This window comes from Sarcophilus harrisii, chromosome X, assembly GCF_902635505.1.
Source record: "Sarcophilus harrisii chromosome X, mSarHar1.11, whole genome shotgun sequence".
Classification (NCBI taxonomy): Eukaryota; Metazoa; Chordata; class Mammalia; order Dasyuromorphia; family Dasyuridae; genus Sarcophilus; species Sarcophilus harrisii.
This window is the reverse complement of record NC_045432.1, coordinates 46969231-46979549: the sequence shown is the minus strand read 5'-3', so window position 1 is coordinate 46979549 and position 10319 is coordinate 46969231. Positions and strand designations below refer to the sequence as shown.

At 40.1% G+C, this 10319-nt stretch overlaps 1 long non-coding RNA gene across 1 annotated transcript; it reads left to right on the top strand.

The window, feature by feature from the left end:
• The first annotated feature begins 9315 nt into the window (after positions 1–9315).
• On the top strand, positions 9316–9917 carry LOC100925472. The gene is made up of 2 exons (XR_001121367.2): positions 9316–9553; positions 9704–9917. It is a non-coding gene; the product is annotated as an uncharacterized LOC100925472 (long non-coding RNA).
• The last annotated feature ends 402 nt before the right edge of the window (positions 9918–10319 follow it).

Sequence of the window (10319 nt, the reverse complement as noted above, 5' to 3'; positions counted from 1 at the left end):
GGCTCAATATGGCTTAGCAAAGATTTGTATCTACTCAAGAGGATAAGTAGAAGACCATGAAAGTGAAGGACTGAGGCAGCTTCTGCCCTCAGGGCTTGGGCTCTTTGGGTATCAAACTTTGACTCTCCTACAGGTATCACTAGTCTATGCCCCTTGATAAAGAGTGACCATATACCTCCCTCCCTGTGTGAAAGATGACACTCCAGAAGCCAAGGAGTGAGGGCTTCTGAGGGAGGGTAAGAACATTAGGATGATGATGATGATGATATTATTATTGTTGTTGTTAATATTATTAATAGTTATAGACACTTTTACAGTGATCAGCAGCTTTCAGTGTATTTTACATGTATCCTTCAACAGTCCTGTGATGTCAGTCAGGCATTATGATTATAGGAGGCACAATGAGCAAGAAGTCTGACTTAGTCATGGATACGAGTTCAGATACTGCCCTAGATACTACCTAGCTATTTGATCCTGGGCAAGTAATCTGAATTAAAATAGCGCTTATCTTGAAGTTGATTGTGAGACTAAATGAGATGAAATATTAAAAGGCTTTACCAACCTCAAAAAAAACAGTTTAACTCTACATTTTGTTTTGTAGGATATTTTAAAAACAACATTAAAGTGGGAATAATAACTGGCACTCAAATCCTCTTAGGCTTCTAAAACTATATTTTCTCCATTTGATTCTCAAAGTAACCTGAGATGGTGCTGCTTCTGTTTACAGTTGGGAAACTGAGACCAGAGGGGTTAAATTACCTTTGATCACAAGCTAGAAGTGTTTAAAGTAAGATTTGTACCAAATCTTCCTGCCTGGTCCAGAACCTTTATTCACTGTGCTAGTTGCCTCCAGATAAAGGAGGAACTGAAGGTCCAAGAGATGAAATACCATGTTTACAAACCCGAATATCCAGGTTGGGATTTGATTTTTGTATTCCTTCCCCTTTTATTTTTCCAAAGAAAGACTGTCCCCCAAATGACATTTTTCAGGAATGAACACACATTTCCTTACTTGGATCTTTTTGGATTTACAAATCACTTCTGCCTGGGATTGAGTTTCCTGTTATTACTGTATATGTTAAAAGGGAAGTTTCAGAAAACAATGAAAATTCAACTTTGGCCTCTTGGTTCAAGACTCACTGGAGCCTGGCCTGTTTTCAGCCTGGGGCCCCTCTCCCTTAAGATGGTTTGCCCGGCAAAACAGGTATCTAAACCAGGGTAAGGCAGCAAACACAGAGGCCTGTAAATGACACTGAAGACATTCTCCAAAAGAATGAACAGGGCAAGCAAATCTTTGGGCTTTATATAGAACAAGGCCTGGCTGGTGCCTTAGGGACCTAAAAACTGATGGATATATTGGATCCCTAGCACAGTTACAGATGGAAAGTCCAAAAATGAGATCCCGTATATGTAGACTCTTTAAGACCTAGGGCTGGACCACACTCAAGAGAACTTCCCAACTAGAATAAGAACAAGGCCCATTTAACTGGGATGTAATAAATAGGAAAAAAGGATGAAAAACAGGCTCAAATGGCTTAAAAGATTTGATTACCAAGAGGAAAGAGAAGACCATGAAAGTGAAGGACTGAGGCAGCTTCTGCCCTCAGGGCTTGGGCTTTTTATCAAACTTGACCTCCAAGATACTAGTCTATGCCCCTTGATAAAGAGTGACCATATACCTCCCTCCTGTGTGGAAAGATGACACCCAGAAGCCAAGGAGGGGGCTTTAGGGAGGGTAAGAAATTAGGGATGATGATGATGATATTTTATTGTTGTTGTTTTATATTAATATTATAGACACTTTTACAGTATCGGCAGTGTATTTTCATTATCCTTCAAAGTCCTGTATGTCTAGGATTATGATTATAGGAGGAATGGAAGAAGTCTGGACTTGTAGTCATGGATGAGGCGATCTCCCAGATACACCTAGCTATGTGATCCTGGGCAAGTAATCTGCAATTAACAATAGCCTTATCTTTGAAGTTGATTGTGAACTAAATGAGATGAAATATGTAAAAACTTTTACCAACCTCAAAGCATTAAAATTTAATACTATATTATTGTTTTGTGAGGATATTTAAAAAAAATTAAAGTGGGGAATAATAACGACTCAAATACTTTTAGGCTTCTAAAACTATATTTTCCTCATTTGATTCTCAAAGTAACTCTGAAGGTGTGCTTCACTGTCTTTAAGTTGGGGAAACTGAGACTCAGAGGGGTTAATACTTCCTTGATCACACACTAGGAAGGTTTTAAAGAAAATTTGACTCAAATCTTCCTGCCTCCGGGTCCAGAACTCTTTTCATTCATTGCCTCCAGATAAAGGAGGGAACTAAGGTCCAAGAGATGAAATTAATGTTTACAAACCCAAGAAGATCCAGGTTAGTTTGATTTCTTGTATTCCTGTCCCCTTTATTTTTCCAAGAAAGACTGTCCCCCAAATGACATGTTTCAGGAATGAACACATTTATCTTCCACTTGTATCTTTGGATCTTGACAAATACTTCTTGGGATTAGTTTCCCTTTTAAAAATTTGCATATTTACAAAGGGAATTTCAGAAAAACAAAGAAAATTAACTTTGGCCTGTTGGTTAAGACTCACTGGAGCCTGGTTTGCCTAGCCTTTTGTCCCTGAAGATGGTTTGCCACAGGCAAACAGGTATCTAAACCAGGGTAAAACACACACACAGAGGCCTTAAATAACTGAAGAATTCTCCTGGTAAAAGATAACAGGCATAAAACTTTGGGCCTTTAAAGAAAAGGCCGGTGTTTAGGACCAAGAAACGTGGATATACCTGTGGATCCCATAGCACAGTTCGATGGAGAATCCAAAAGAGGATCCGTGATAAACCAATGTAAATTTGGGGCTGGGACCACTACCTCCAAGAGGAACTTCCAACTAAATAAGAAAACCTCCATGTTCAATTTGGATGTAATGAAAAGGATTAAAAAGTGATGAAAACAGGCTCAATTGGCTTGAAAGATTTGTATTACTCAAGAGGATAAGTAGAAGACCAGAAAGGAAGGACAGGAGCTTCCCCTCAGGGCTTGGGCTCTTTTTTAAACACTTCCCAATATCACTAGTCTATGCCGTAAAGGTGACCCTTTCCTCCCCCCTTGTGAAAGATGACACCCAGAAGCCAAGGGGGAGGGTTTGAGGGAGGGTAAGAACTTGGATGATATGAATATTATTATTGTTGTTGTTAATATTATTATTAAGACACTTTCAGTGGATCAGCAGCTTTATGTTTTTAAACCCAACAGTCCTGTGATGTCAGTCAGGCATTAATTAAGGAGGACAATGACAAGAAGTCTGGACTTGTAGTCATGGATACAGTTCAGATATGCCCTAGATACTACCTATATTGGATCCTGGGGTAACGCAATTAACAATATTTCTTTGAAGCTGATTGTGAGACTCAAATGGATGAATATGTAAAACTTTTACCCCTCAAACATTAAAACAGTTTGAACCTATATTATTGTTTTTGGAGGATATTTTAAAAACAACATTAAAGTGGGGAATAATAACTGCACTCAAATATTTTACTTTAAACTACTATTTTCTCCATTTGATTCTAAAGTAACTCTGAGATAGGGTCTGCTTCAATTGTCAAAGTTGGGGAAACTGAGACCAGAGGGGTTAATGACTTACCTTTGATCACAACCAGGAATGTTTAAAGAAGATTTGTACTCAAATCTCCTGCCTCCGGGTCCAGAACCTTATTCCCAAAGGCCTCCAGATAAAGGAAGGAACTGAAGGTCCAAGAGATGAAATGCTCAGCCATGTTTAAACCCAAGATATCCAGGTTGAGATTTGATTTCTTGATTCCTGTCCCCTTATTTTTCCAAGTAGAAAGCTGTCCCCCCAAATGACATGTTTTCAGGTGAACACACATTCTCTTCCACTTGGTATCTTTGGATCTTGGACAAATACTTCTGCCTGGGATTGAGTTTCCTGTTGTAAATTCTTGTATATGTTACAAAGGAGTTTCAGAAAACACATGAAATGTCAACTTTGGCCTCGTTGGTTAAGACTCACTGGAGCCTGGCCTGCTCTAGCTCTGGGGGCCCCCATAGCTCCCTTTGAAGATGGTTTGCCACAGGCAACACAGGTATTCAAACCAGGGTAAGAAGACCAGAACAGAGGCTTAAATGACACTGAAGAATTCTCCTGGTAAAAGATGAACAGGGCATAGCAAATCTCTTTAAGAACAAGGTTTGCCTTAGGGACCCAAGAAAACTGATGGATAATGTGGATCCATACACAGTTCACAGATGGAGAAGTCCAAAATGAGGGATCCTGTGATATGTAGACTAATGTAAGACCTAGGGGAGCTGGGACCACTACCTAAGAACTTCCAATAGAATAAGAAAACCTATGTTCAACATGTAAGAAATAGGATGTAAAAAGTGATGAAAAAAGGCTCATTATGGCTTTTAAAAGATTTGATTACCAAGAGGAAAGTAGAAGACCATGAAAGTGAAGGACTGAGGGGTTTTGCCCCTCAGGGCTTGGGGCTCTTGGGTATCAAACTTGACTCTCCTACAGGTATACAGCTATGCCCTAAAGAGTGACCATATACCTCCCTCCCTGTGTGAAAGATGACACTCCAGAAGCCAAGGAGTGAGGGCTTCTGAGGGAGGGTAAGAACATTAGGATGATGATGATGATGATATTATTATTGTTGTTGTTAATATTATTAATAGTTATAGACACTTTTACAGTGATCAGCAGCTTTCAGTGTATTTTACATGTATCCTTCAACAGTCCTGTGATGTCAGTCAGGCATTATGATTATAGGAGGCACAATGAGCAAGAAGTCTGGACTTGTAGTCATGGATACGAGTTCAGATACTGCCCTAGATACTACCTAGCTATGTGATCCTGGGCAAGTAATCTGCAATTAACAATAGCGCTTATCTTTGAAGCTGATTGTGAGACTCAAATGAGATGAAATATGTAAAAGGCTTTACCAACCTCAAAGCATTAAAACAGTTTGAACTACTACTATTATTGTTGTTGTGAGGATATTTTAAAAACAACATTAAAGTGGGGAATAATAACTGGCACTCAAATACTCTCTTAGGCTTCTAAAACTACTATTTTCTCTCATTTGATTCTCAAAGTAACTCTGAGATAGGTGCTGCTTCACTGTCTTACAGTTGGGGAAACTGAGACTCAGAGGGGTTAAGTGACTTACCTTTGATCACACAGCTAGGAAGTGTTTAAAGTAAGATTTGTACTCAAATCTTCCTGCCTCCGGGTCCAGAACTCTTATTCACTGTGCTAGTTGCCTCCAGATAAAGGAGGAACTGAAGGTCCAAGAGATGAAATGCTCAGCCCATGTTTACAAACCCAAGAAGTATCCAGGTTGAGATTTGATTTCTTGTATTCCCTGTCCCCCCGTTATTTTTCCAAGTAGAAAGACTGTCCCCCCAAATGACATGTTTTCAGGAATGAACACACATGTTACTCTTCCACTTGGTATCTTTGCGATCTTGGACAAATCACTTCTGCCTGGGATTGAGTTTCCTGTTATGTAAATTCTTGTGCATATGTTACAAAGGGGAAGTTTCAGAAAACACATGAAAATGTCAACTTTGGCCTCGTTGGGTTCAAGACTCACTGGAGCCTGGCCTGCTCTCAGCTCTGGGGGCCCCCATAGCTCCCTGGAAGATGGTTTGCCACAGGCAACACAGGTATCTCATAACCAGGGTAAGAAGCAGCTAGCACACAGAGGCCTGTAAATGACACTGAAGACATTCTCCTGGTAAAAGATGAACAGGGCATAGCAAATCTGTTGGGCTCTTATATAGAACAAGGCCTGGCTGGTGCCTTAGGGACCTAAGAAACTGATGGATATACCTGTGGATCCCATAGCACAGTTCACAGATGGAGAAGTCCAAAAATGAGGATCCCGTGATATGTAGACTCTAATGTAAGACCTAGGGAGCTGGGACCACTACCTCCAAGAGGAACTTCCCAACTAGAATAAGAACAAGGCCTCCATGTTCAATTCTGGGATGTAATGAAATGGATTAAAATGATGAAAAACAGGCTCAATAGCACAAAGATTTGTATCTACCAAGAGGATAAGAGACCATGAAAGGGGACTAGGAAAACCTCCCTCAGGGCTTGGGCTCTTGGGTATCAAACTTTGACTCTCCCTAAGGTATCACTAGTCTATTTGATAAAAGTGACCCTTCCTCCCCCCTGTGTGAAAGATGAATCCGAAGAAGGGAAGGGGCTTCTGAGGGAGGGTAAGAACAATGGAGATGATGATGGATATTAATTGTTGTTTATTATTAATTTAAACCTTTTCATGATGAGTTTCTGTATTTTAATGTTCCTTCAACAGTCCCCGGGATGTCATAATTATGATTATAGGAGGCACAATGAGCAAGTTGGACTTGTATATGGATAGAGTTGATTGCCCTAGATATACCTAGCTAAGTTCCTGGAAGTAATCTAATTAACAAGGCTTATCTTTGAAGGTTGTGAGACTCAAATGAGATAAAAATAAAAAGGTTTACCAACCCAAACATTAAAACAGTTTGAACTACTACTATTATTGTTTTGTGGGATATTTTTAAAAACAAATTAAATGGGAAAAACCCTGGACTCAAATACTTTGACTTCTAAAACTACTATTTTCTCTCATTTGATTCCGTAACTTGAATAGGTGCTGCTTCACTGTCTTACAGTTGGGGAACTGAGACTCAGAGGGTTAAGTGACTTACCTTTGATCACACAGCTAGGAAGTGTTTAAAAGTAAGATTTGTACTCAAATCTTCCTGCCTCCAGGTCCAGAACTCTTATTCACTGTGCTGTTGCCTCCAGATAAAGGGAGGAACTGAAGGTCAGAGATGAAATGCTCAGCCCATGTTTACAAACCCAGAAGTATCCAGGTTGAGATTTGATTTCTTGTATTCCCTGTCCCCCCGTTATTTTTCCAAGTAGAAAGACTGTCCCCCCAAATGACATGTTTTCAGGAATGAACACACATGTTACTCTTCCACTTGGTATCTTTGCGATCTTGGACAAATCACTTCTGCCTGGGATTGAGTTTCCTGTTATGTAAATTCTTGTGCATATGTTACAAAGGGGAAGTTTCAGAAAACACATGAAAATGTCAACTTTGGCCTCGTTGGGTTCAAGACTCACTGGAGCCTGGCCTGCTCTCAGCTCTGGGGGCCCCCATAGCTCCCTGGAAGATGGTTTGCCACAGGCAACACAGGTATCTCATAACCAGGGTAAGAAGCAGCTAGCACACAGAGGCCTGTAAATGACACTGAAGACATTCTCCTGGTAAAAGATGAACAGGGCATAGCAAATCTGTTGGGCTCTTATATAGAACAAGGCCTGGCTGGTGCCTTAGGGACCTAAGAAACTGATGGATATACCTGTGGATCCCATAGCACAGTTCACAGATGGAGAAGTCCAAAAATGAGGATCCCGTGATATGTAGACTCTAATGTAAGACCTAGGGAGCTGGGACCACTACCTCCAAGAGGAACTTCCCAACTAGAATAAGAACAAGGCCTCCATGTTCAATTCTGGGATGTAATGAAATAGGATGTAAAAAGTGATGAAAAACAGGCTCAATATGGCTTAGCAAAGATTTGTATCTACTCAAGAGGATAAGTAGAAGACCATGAAAGTGAAGGACTGAGGCAGCTTCTGCCCTCAGGGCTTGGGCTCTTTGGGTATCAAACTTTGACTCTCCTACAGGTATCACTAGTCTATGCCCCTTGATAAAGAGTGACCATATACCTCCCTCCCTGTGTGAAAGATGACACTCCAGAAGCCAAGGAGTGAGGGCTTCTGAGGGAGGGTAAGAACATTAGGATGATGATGATGATGATATTATTATTGTTGTTGTTAATATTATTAATAGTTATAGACACTTTTACAGTGATCAGCAGCTTTCAGTGTATTTTACATGTATCCTTCAACAGTCCTGTGATGTCAGTCAGGCATTATGATTATAGGAGGCACAATGAGCAAGAAGTCTGGACTTGTAGTCATGGATACGAGTTCAGATACTGCCCTAGATACTACCTAGCTATGTGATCCTGGGCAAGTAATCTGCAATTAACAATAGCGCTTATCTTTGAAGCTGATTGTGAGACTCAAATGAGATGAAATATGTAAAAGGCTTTACCAACCTCAAAGCATTAAAACAGTTTGAACTACTACTATTATTGTTGTTGTGAGGATATTTTAAAAACAACATTAAAGTGGGGAATAATAACTGGCACTCAAATACTCTCTTAGGCTTCTAAAACTACTATTTTCTCTCATTTGATTCTCAAAGTAACTCTGAGATAGGTTTTACATGTATGGACATGTTTTCAGGGTCAGGCTGTTTCACTGTCTTACAGTTGGGGAAACTGAGACTCCGAGATGTTAAGTGACTTACCCTTGATCACACAGCTAGGAAGTGTTTAAAGTAAGATTTGTACTCAAATCTTCCTGCCTCCGGGTCCAGAACTCTTATTCATTGTGCTAGTTGCCTCCAGATAAAGGAGGAACTGAAGGTCCAAGAGATGAAATGCTCAGCCCATGTTTCCAAACCCAAGAAGTATCCAGGCTGAGATTTGATTTCTTGTATTCCCTGTCCCCCCGTTATTTTTCCAAGTAGAAAGATTGCCCCCCCAAATGACATGTTTTCAGGAATGAACACACATATTACACTCTTCCACTTGGTATCTTTGTGATCTTGGAGAAATCACTTCTGCCTAGGATTGAGTTTCCTCTTATGTAAATTTTTGTGCATATGTTACAAAGGGGAAGTTTCAGAAAACACACCACATGTTATGAAAGTTCTTCCTCTCCCAATGCTACTATATCTTCCTCCCCTAACTCCTCATTATTTCTGTGTGTAGTGCTACTGTCCATCCAAGTTGAGCATCTTGGCTATTTCTGGCCCCATCTTCTTACCAAGCAGCCACTTTCCTTCAAGAAACTTATGGTCTCCTGAGGCAATAAGTAAGGTGGCTGCCTTCATTTTGAATATGTACCTCTATCCACTTATTAAGTCCTGATTGATTGACTCAGAAGAGCACACAACATTGCAGAGTGTCACGCATGCGGAAAAGTAATGGCATGCCTGATTTTAAGGTCAGTATTCCCACTTTGAGTTTACAAAAGTCAACATTACCATATTTGGTTTTAAAAAAGGCAATTTACCATTTTTGGTAAAAAAAAGGTGGGGGGGGCAACATTACCATTTTTGGTAAAAAGCATTGTTGGGTGGGTGGGTGTGGCACTTGCTGAGAGCTATAAATAGAGGGCCAGCTGCACTGGAAATCCCAAACTGGGCACAAGCCCAGGAGTGAGGGGATCACCTCCCCTCCCTTCCCCTAGGGGAAGGGAGAGATGCCCCATAATTCCTGAGCTTAGTTAATAGTTATGTAGCTCAAGGTTGTTTACTGCTTGTTTCTGACTTCCTGGATTAAAAAAATATATAAGTTACTCTACAAAAAATTTTTTCAAATGAGAGATGTGGCTTTCTGTTTCTTAAAGAGCATGGCAGTTTACAACTAGGTAAGAAATCTTTGCTTTATACTGACCCCCAAACCCTGTGACCTCAAGGTCATATGTAGTCAGTTTTCTAGGGAGGTATAGTAACCTCCAGCTTTGGGGAGGAGCAAGGGGTCAGGTATTAATATTAATGTTTTTTTCTTTGTTTTGCAGCAGCAGCAGCAAGTAGATCATGTAAGAAGACCTCCTGTACCAGCTTCCTGTCGGGCACTGCCGTTTTCCCGGGGCAGCAGGATTGCTAGGGATTTTGGTATCCAAGACAGCTTGAAGGGCAGTGAGGAAGAGTAGCATCCTGCAACCTGTCTACGTTAGCTATTAGCTTAGTTTAGAATAGTTGTGACGCTTAATATAATTTGTTTACCCAGTTTTGGTTTTGGTTGTTGAATTTTTGGGGTTTTTTCTGGTCAATAAAGTTAAATTACCTGAGAACAAAGTCTCTTGTCTTTAATCGCCGTGTGTCTATGTGTGACTGAGATTACTCTTGCTTTTAAAAAATTATTTACCTATCTTCAAAGAGAAAATGCTTTACTTATAAGTCTGAATCAATAATAAACAGACCTAACATGGCCAAATAAAAAACAATAAAATGATTTAAAACTAGATCAAGATTTACTGGAAATTACAACACTTTAGAAAAATTAAGAGCAGCTATGCCACACCATTAAATAACAAATGGTTACAAAGACAAAGTATATCAAAATTCAAGTAAGAATGCCCAGGGTCTAAAGGGGGGGGGTAGTAGTGATGTGGATGATTCTTTCGTTCTCTG